The sequence below is a fragment of the Gadus macrocephalus genome, chromosome 8 (assembly GCF_031168955.1).
Source record: "Gadus macrocephalus chromosome 8, ASM3116895v1".
In the NCBI taxonomy this organism is placed as follows: domain Eukaryota; kingdom Metazoa; phylum Chordata; class Actinopteri; order Gadiformes; family Gadidae; genus Gadus; species Gadus macrocephalus.
In genome coordinates, this window is record NC_082389.1 from 16,868,018 (window position 1) to 16,877,594 (window position 9,577).

Here is a 9,577-nt window from a genome sequence, read left to right on the forward strand (position 1 = left end):
AAAAAACACTTGATGTTTGCTGGCATACAAAAATGTGTGTGTATGTGTTCACCGGCTACCCGGATGGGTCAAAAGCAGAGAAAGAATTCCTAGTACCTGTGTACATGGCGAAATAAATAATAAAAATAAATAATCACATGGGTTAAACGCTGTGCCAGGAATGAGCTTCACCACATACATCTGCAGCTCCCAATTGTCCCTGTTGAGTTGAACAGTGCAGCGGTCAGACACGAGTTGTACCCCACAAAGTGCAGGGCTACAAGCAAAAAACATTCACGGCTCACACACACACACACCAGCGACTCGTGTGTGTGTGTCGATCACAGTCGATCACGACTGCCATGAAGGCAACGCTTTACTAGTGGCACATTGCATTGACTAAAGTGCATATCATGTTGAGGGACAATGCTATCAATATGAAAACAGCCATGGACGACCTGGGAGTGTACGGCACGGGCTGCATTCTACAACCAATGCAGTCCGCGAGGGGGGGCTGTCATTGCAGACTGGGAGCGATGCAATTGCAAGCGGTAGACAGATTGTGGGGTCTTTCAGACACTCTCCACTTGCATATTCACTCATACAAGACATTCAGATCGAGATGCAAATACCACCTAAACGCCTGCAACAAGACATCAAGACTAGGTGGAGCAGCAGTTATGTGATGATTGAGAGCCTTCCGAAGCAGAAGCGAGCCCTTGGCTACGGTACCAACCGTGACCTGCCCATGACACTGATCGCTACCCAGTGGGCCCTCCTGGAGAAAAACCGAGACCTTTTAGCACAGTTTGAAGAGCTAACAAAGTAAGTACGCTCGTCCACCTCCTCTGCCGCAGACGTCATTCCAACCTGACCGTTCTCAGATGGCTGCTAGCCAAGGATAACGAGGACGACCCTGGAGTTAAAACGATGAAAACGACCCTACTACAAGCCGTCGACAGGAGAGTCAGCCCTGTAGAAGATGAAGCCCTATACTAATTTGCCAGTTTGCGTGATCCGAGATATAAAGAGAGGTAAGACTGTAAGCCTATTCCATTATAGATGATATAATGATTTCTCTCACGCACCCACACAAACACGGTACACTGCAAATTTGAAGTGATGCTATGAAGTCGGTTGAAAGTATAACATATGAAAGATAATAAAGATAATAAAGAGCACCTCCTACTCTTCTATGATGCATTACTTTTGATCCGCCTATAGTCAAAGCTATGATTAACTTTTGTTCCAGATACTTCACAAGCGCAGACGCTGTCAAGCGTGCAAAAGATGCACGCTTGACAGGCCCAGGAATTTGAAGAAGGAATGAGGAGGACCACAGCTGGAGTGTGAGAGGCTCCAGGGCCACCAGAAAGGGCCCCTAGTGTGGAAGCAGCACAAGAAGTGCAGCTCTATGAAAGCATTTGACAAAATTCGGGAGTGCAGTAAGAAGCTCAAGCTCTCATGTCCAAATGCTGACATATTTGTCAGAGCAAACACCCCCTGCCTCAGACAATCAATTCCTGTACTGGGGGGGTCAACAGACTTCGATTTCCTACCCTCGCTGCCACTGCCTCAACATTCCTCTGTGCCCCCTGCACTCGTGTAGAGAGTGAGAGACGGTTCTGCACAGTCTCAAACAATTGTTGATGGAAAGAGAAACCGAATATCCTCCGAGAGAGCAGCAATGCTTGTTATCATGAAGAAGAACCTGCCATTGCAAGACACATTCTGAGTAACAGGTCACTCATCATACTTATTGATATGAGTCTCAAAGCTGTGATATTAGTTCATAGTGGAATGTAACATCCCTGTTTGTACTAAAATATCTACAAGGAATGTGGATCTGAATGTCTACATTTGGTTGTCATTTGACACAGTCATATTTTCTTATTGTGGAATTGTTATTCCTTACCAATTAGGGTTTACACTTGAATTATAATTATGTAATTTGGATTTATGTAAATTTTGAATTTCGTTTTATAATAATGTGAATAATGTGAAAAATAACATCTTAAAATATATTATATATATATTTTGTGTTGCATTTTGTTTTACAAAATTAGGAAAGCAATGGTTAAGTAGGGCTTGTTGTTTTCTTACACATAAAATAATTACACCACTCTCTTCCACACAGTGAGGTATACAGCTTATTAATTAAACACTGGAATCGGATCAATACTCGCTATCAGACGATACAGAAAGCCAGGGGACTGATAAGTCAGATGGGGCATCACTGCTTCAGATGCAGCAGGACTGTCCCCCTCAGATTAAGGAGGTGAGCTATAGCATGGAGGAGTGAAGAAACAGAAGAGGAGACGAAGTGAGGGAGGGAAGGGGAGAGGGGAGGAGAAGGAGATAAGGGGAGAGGGGAGGAGACTAAGCGAGGGAGATAAGGGGACAGGGGAGGAGATGAAGAGAGAGGGAGATAAGAGGAGAGGAGACGAAGAAAGGGAGATAAGGGGAGAGGGGAGGAGACTAAGAAAGGGAGATAAGGGGAGAGGGGAGGAGACGAAGAAAGGGAGATAGGGGGAGATTGGAGGAGACTAAGAAAGGGAGATAAGGAGAGAGGGGAGGAGACAAAGGAACGGAGATAAGGGGAGGAGACTAAGAAAGGGAGATAACGGGAGAGGGGAGGAGACGAAGGAAGGGAGATAAGCGGAGAGGGGACGAGACGAAGGAAGGGAGATAAGAGGAGAGGGGACGAGACGAAGGAAGGGAGATAAGAGGAGAGGGGACGAGACGAAGGAAGGGAGATAAGAGGAGAGGGGACGAGACGAAGGAAGGGAGATAAGGCGAGAGGGGATGAGACGAAGGAAGGGAGATACGAGGAGAGTGGAGGAGACGAAGGAAGGGAGATACGAGGGGAGGGGAGGAGACGAAGGAAGGGAGATAACGGGAGAGAGGAGGTATTTGGCACAATTATGTGTAACAGTAAAATGTGTAACAGTAGGAAAGAAGGAAGGAAGAAAGCTACAGTAGGAAACATGAAATGCAGTCCGTAGGGCCAGTTAAGTTAAGTTAACTGTTAATAATTGGTTAACGAGGGTATATAATGGCTGCTGTGCCAAGACGAAGGACCATGATTGAAATCTAATTTACAAATGGCCTCACAGTGATAATATCCAAATGATCAGAGTAAATGTACAACTTTTCCTGTCACCTGTGAGCTGGTGCAGAGTTGGGCTGTTGGCAGCACTCAGGACTCGGATGTGAAACAGTTCTCTCCGGGCGAAGTCAAGTATTTTGTGTTTATAATCCATTTTTCTGAGTATTCGACTTTAACTAAATGCATACACTTATTCTTTACCATTTTACAACCCTTTGTAAAATGTCATTTTACTCGAAAATTAAGACTTAATTCTAATGCAATATTGACTTTATTTTTCTTCACATGGCCCTAAAACGTTGCTGTAGCTCGACAATAAATCACCTAGCTTTGAGTCAATCTGCTGATCTTTGAGTAAACAGAACATTTGCTGGCTGTTTTTCACCTTTGTGTGGCTCAGTGTGAATGAAACATAAAACCTAATGTGTATGAAAAATAAAACGTTGAATAAGAACACGATCTTGATACATAAACCCTTTTGAGTTTGTCTTTTCAATTTCATACGCGGTGAATTCTTCACGGTGAACCCAGCGCCCTCCGCCCCTCCCGACTTCACAGACATTACAGCCTTCACAGCAATTTACCCTGAATGACTTTCTAGAAGCGTGACAAATGTCAACGGAACGGCCCCTGCCTTCCCCCAAGCGTTACTCAGACCGCACACCCGCTCCACTCCCTCTGCTGGAAGCCTGGTGCTGCTATCGCTAAGAGCAAGCAACGGTCGCATGACAAAGTCACATCTCTTCACTGTTTTGGCACCGCAACGGTGGACTGAGGTCCCTGCCAATGTCAGGAGCGTAGAGCCGCTCACCAGCTTCCGCAGGAGACTCAGATCAACTCGTTTAGAGTTCACCTGGACTCTGCATAGCCTCCCTCCTTACCCCCCTCCTCCCTTACTCTCCTTAAAACAACCCTCTCACACACTTAGGGCCCTATCTTGCATCCGGCGCAAGTGACTTAGTCACTGGCGCATGTGTCGTTGCTAGTTTACTACTGGCGCAGAGCGTTCTTTTCCCACCACCGCCACTCGCCGGTAAATTAGGGATTGATCATGCGCCCCAAGGGGCGGTTCGGCGGAAGGAGGAGGCGTGTTCTGGCGCAAACGGTATTTTGCCGTTTCTGAATACCATTGCGCTACTGACCAGGAAATACCTGGTTTAAAGTCAGTGGCGCGTTGTTCAGATGCTATTTTAAGGGCATGCGCATGCGATGCATACGGATTGCTTGTGCACCTTGCGCATACACTTTGCTTCTCTCATCTACCTAGCCGCACATTCTTGGTAAATTATTTGGGAAAGAACAGCTGATGCAGCGGTAATAAGTTGTACTTTTAAATCAATGCATCTGCAAACACCGTACAGCAAACACATATTTTCTTGACACAGACATCGTGTAGGCCTACATGCCCATAACTTTTAGGATTGATGAGTATTTGATCGTGAAAAACATTGTTTTACCGCGAGTGAGTGTTAAAAAGAACGTGCTCTGTTTAAACACACGCAAACTAAACACAATACAATCAATGGCAATGTCTATTACCGCGGGGACACATGCATATTAGGATAGCATACAATACTGATAAGAAACAATGTTTATAATGTATTGCGTATATCATTAAATAGAACCACAGTTACCGCATATCATATGTTATATCATATACGTTTTCTTTGCCGAAATTTATTTGAGGACTCAGTATTTCTGAAGTTGTGGAAGAAAACCCCTTATTCCATGTGTGAATTAGGCCATATTATTTGGCAATAAACTGAGCCATTTGCAGTTTGAAAATTCATGTGCATCTGTCTCATCGGAGACTGCAGACGCGCTGTCAAAATATCAACTCGTCCGATTCAAATGCGCTCATGGCTCTTAAAGGGGATGGGAGCTGGCACTCTCATTGGTTTGTTGGACGTTACGCCCAAACCACACCTACGGGTAATAAGGCTGCTTCAGACCAACCCTTTTGACACTTGCGCCGCGACGCAAGTGTCATTTATCCGCCTGTAAAATAGCGATAGCGCCGTAGAACCGCCCACAAAGCTACTTGCGCTTTGCGCTTCCCACTTGCGTTTCAGACCGTTAAAATAGGGCCCTTAATGTGTTTGTACATCCTGGCACTTAATGTTAACACTATTTGTATGTTGTACGTCCTGGCAATATAAAAAAAAAAAAGGTAGCATCATGTACCATCTTATCCTAGCTATCTTTGTTGTATACGGGGAATGGGTTAACCTAGCGTTTGTTAGTGCTTGGAACATCGTTACTGTACCGAAAGCGATATATTGTGGTTTCTCTTTATTCTGACAAATGTACTTATTGTAAGGCGCTTTGGATAAAAGTAGCTTCTAAAGGCTGCACACACACACACACACACACACACACACACACACACACACACACACACACACACACACACACACACACACACACACACACACACACCACACACACCCTATGTGTGTGTGTGTGTGTGTGTGTGTGTGTGCGTGTGTGTGTGTGTGTGTGTGAGTCTGTAGAGTTACGGGCCAATATGTGTCTGAAAGAATGTATGGGCCTGAAGCCCACTGTACGTGAAGCCTAGATGCCTGTGTGTGTGTGTGTGTGTGTGTGTGTGTGTGTGTGTGTGTGTGTGTGTGTGTGTGTGTGTGTGTGTGTGTGTGTGTGTGTGTGTGTGTGTGCGTGCGTGTAAGCCTCTTATTTCTGGAGGGCGAGGGGTTCAGGTTATCTGAATGGAGAGCTTCTCCTTTTTTCCTACAAGGTCTCCAAAAGCAATCACACACTCACACACTTTGGATATCCTTCCAAAGGGAGGGCACGCACACACCCACAGGACACCCACATTTAACGCAGATAAGGAAGAAGAAGATAAAGCAGTGCTTTCTTTTATGTGACTTTCATTCATGAGGCATCAACAATGTGCTCACACACTCATGATGCTGCACCCATATCCTTACTATTTTATTGAGCATTGTGAATTAATTGAATTAATTAATTTCTATCCTTCATGGTAGCCATGTCTGCACACACACACACACACACACACACACACACACACACACACACACATACACACACACACACACGCACACACACACACACACACACACACACACACACACACACACACACACACACACACACACACACACACACACACACACGCACACACACACACAGCCCTCACCTGTTCCAGCTTCCAGTGGAACTCTGCAGGTCTGAAGGTGTCCACCTGAGTGAAGTCTCTCCTCAGCAAGAAGACCAGCCGGCAGTTGTGGACGTACAGCGCGTAGTGGTGGCGGTTGGTTTCTGCATGGAAAACAATGTGAACTCAATGTAAACACAGGGAACATGCAACGTGAGCTGAACGTACTCATGGTGTGAACCCCGGGGGAGGGAAGTAACGAAGTACAACCACTTACTTTGTTACTGTACTTATCTACTTTCTGCTACTTACATTTTCAAACTGTCTCGTTACTTTAGTTTTAATGCATTTGAGGGAAATCACTTATAACGTTGGGGTTCATTTTGGGTCAATGCACGCCTACCTAACATCAAGAGCGATTTTCAGCTGAAAACTTAATTTTAACAAAACATAAATCAAAACCAAAAATTCTATGTAAACTCAGTGTAATCCCAATGTAAGCACAATATTGACTTTAAGTCCACACGTTTATTCTTTTGCTGTCCAGTAGAAGTTCTGCTTCACAAAGAATTGAGATAATAGGGACATTCCCTTGCAATATTCAAGAGTTGAATATTGAATAGTAATTTGAAGGTTTTCTCTGTATATATAAAGTGCATACGACAGTTTGTTTACAGCTGTATAAATATATACAAATGTAATAAACATAAAAAATATGATATCATTAAATTCCGAAAGGAAAAATATCCCCTCTAGATGCTTGTGTTATTTAAAGTTATGTTCAACTTTTGTTGACAACATTGTCCAAATAGACAGTTTGAAGCTGAACTGATTTCCCCCCCGTCAAACACAGTCGCCCAGCAGTAATAATCACGACTGCTGTGTCACACTGTGATGCCTGTGTGTATCTGTCTGTGTGTATTGCACACTTTAATTAGCTGTTCAAAGTTTAAGGATGGCCGCACTCCTAATAGTACTATCACCAGTCCCACTCGGCGCCACTCCATTAATGAAGCCTTTCATGAATACATGAATGGCATTTGTTATTATTTGGATGAGCGGCGGGGAAACAAGCATTATATCGAATGGTGAATATATTTGTGGATATCATGTTAGAATAACGGAAGAATATCCATCTACTTTTTTTGTCACTTCAACCTGAATACTATTTGCAATCATCATATAAATAATTGAATTAAGGTAAATTAATTCAATTTATTTCGGTATCTGTCATTCCGGTTTCCTGTGTCTGTTTAGCATTACATACCCGTATTCACCGTGTCAAACTCCCTTTAAAGACACTAATTGCATTGTTAGCTTGATTCTGAGACTGATAAAGGCGCTGTGCATAAGATTTGTCCGCTATTGAAATGTGCCATGAGAATAGCTTAAAAGTAAAGTGGATTCATTCAGTCATTCAGAACTATCATCTATGCAGTGATGGCTTTGGGGAATCCGTCTTGCCTGTCAGTCACACTGCAGTGTTTCCCCCAGCTCTGTATGGTTAAGGCGGCCGCCTTAACAACAATAGGGCCCCGCCTTGACAACAAATGGATAAAAAAAAAATATATATTTTTTTTTAATTAATATTTTTAATTATTATGCATTAACAAAGTACAAACCTCTCGTAGGGAAAGAAAACATACTTCCATCGGGTACGAAAAATAAAGAGAACTAATGCATTGGTGATACTGTTCAAAACAATAGTCGTACAAACTTAAGCCCTCAGCGAGCGCTCCTTGACCACCTCCTTTGACATTGTCTGGGGGAATCACTGCACAGGTTTGTGAGATGCAACACGTCTCAAGTGGAAGGGAGGGAGCCGAGAGGGAGTGGGCATATTTGTTTAGTTTCTGAACCTTGCCCACTTCCACACCTTACTGTCTGTTTAGAGTAGGGTCTGTCTGCGTCCTGCAAGACGGAGGCGTAACTTGTAGTAGGCGTAACTTGTAGTAGGAGGAGGCCTGTCTTGTACTTTTCTAAATCGCGGCCCACGCGAGATCTTCCTCTTTTCGCGGTAATTTTTTTTTTGTAAATAACGGTTCACACATTATGCAAGCTCTTCCTTGAAGTCGAAGTCTGAAGTTAAGATCATGTTAAGATTATTTGTATATGAGGCCTAATATTTGAGGTCCGAGTTGCGGTCATTTATGTACCCGCGCACCACTAGATCACTTCCGCGATTTAGACAAGTACTACACATGCCTCCTACTTCCGCAATATAGGAAAAAGTATAAGCCATGCCTCCTACTACAAGTCACGCCTCCTACTACAAGTCAGGCCTCCGTCTTGACGGATACTATCGCCTACTTCCGCGATTTGGAAAAGTACAAGACACGCCTCCAACTAAAAGTTACGCCTACTACAAGTCACACTTCGATTTAGAAAAGTACAAGACACGCCTCCTACCACAAGTTACGCCTACTACAAGTCACGCCTCCGTCTTGCAGGACGCAGACGGATACTATTGTCTGTTTACAGCTCTGGAATCGTACCGTCACCGTCTTTAAAACGGTGTCTTTAAAACGCACCATCGTCCAACACCCGCATCTCCTTCACTGTGGTACGGAGCTCGGCTAGCGATGCTAAGCTAACCACAGGAGGCGCCGGCTCACCGGTCTTGTCGGAGTTGCACAGCAGGGTCTCCTTCTGGGCCCGGGCTCCCGGGCTAGGCCCGTGCTTCATCCACGTGGCCACGGTGAACTGGTCGCTCAGGTTCTGGGGCACCACCGAGGCAGGGACGTTGGCCGCCTGCCGGCCGTCGAAGCGGTAGATGAGGTCGCTGTCGCGCCCGCTGTCCGTCAACAGAGACGCCGTCCAATTGGTGGAGGCGCTGGTGGTGGGGAGGAGGTCCGTGCTGCCCGACGCCGCCCCTGATTGGACAAACGAGAACCGGGTTTCAGAGTTTGCCGTTCCTTTCTGTCTGTCCGTCAGCTCCATCTATCAGTCTGTCCGTGTAATAGTCTGTCTCTCCCTCCGTCCAGCTGATTAATTATACACTAGGAAAGCCTGGAGCGAGTTTCCAAGGCAACACCGCTTTAAATGAGAAAAAGGGAAATCAATATTGAGAGTGGACAGCTTAGCGAACTACATAGTTTTAAATGTCAAAAAGTAATTTTCTACTTTAAATTAAAATGTTCCCTGACACCACTTCCTATTTTCTACTCAGTATTTAGTCCTCTCTCTCTCTCTCTCTCTCTCTCTCTCTCTCTCTCCTCTCTCTCTCTCTCTCTCTCTTCTCTCTCTCTCCTCTCTCTCACTCTCACTCTCTCTCTCTCTCTCTCATCTCTCTCTCTCTCTCTCTCTCTCTCTCTCTCTCCCTCATCTCTCTCTCTCTCTCACTCTCTCCC

The 9,577-nt window shown here is 44.8% G+C and overlaps 1 long non-coding RNA gene across 1 annotated transcript; it reads right to left on the reverse strand.

Annotated features, from left to right (window-relative positions):
* Positions 1-6,116: 6,116 nt before the first annotated feature.
* On the reverse strand, positions 6,117-9,165 carry LOC132462318 (uncharacterized). The gene is made up of 2 exons (XR_009526801.1): positions 8,843-9,165; positions 6,117-6,391 (listed from the first exon to the last, which is right to left on the reverse strand). It is a non-coding gene; the product is annotated as an uncharacterized LOC132462318 (long non-coding RNA).
* Between the last annotated feature and the right edge of the window lie 412 nt (positions 9,166-9,577).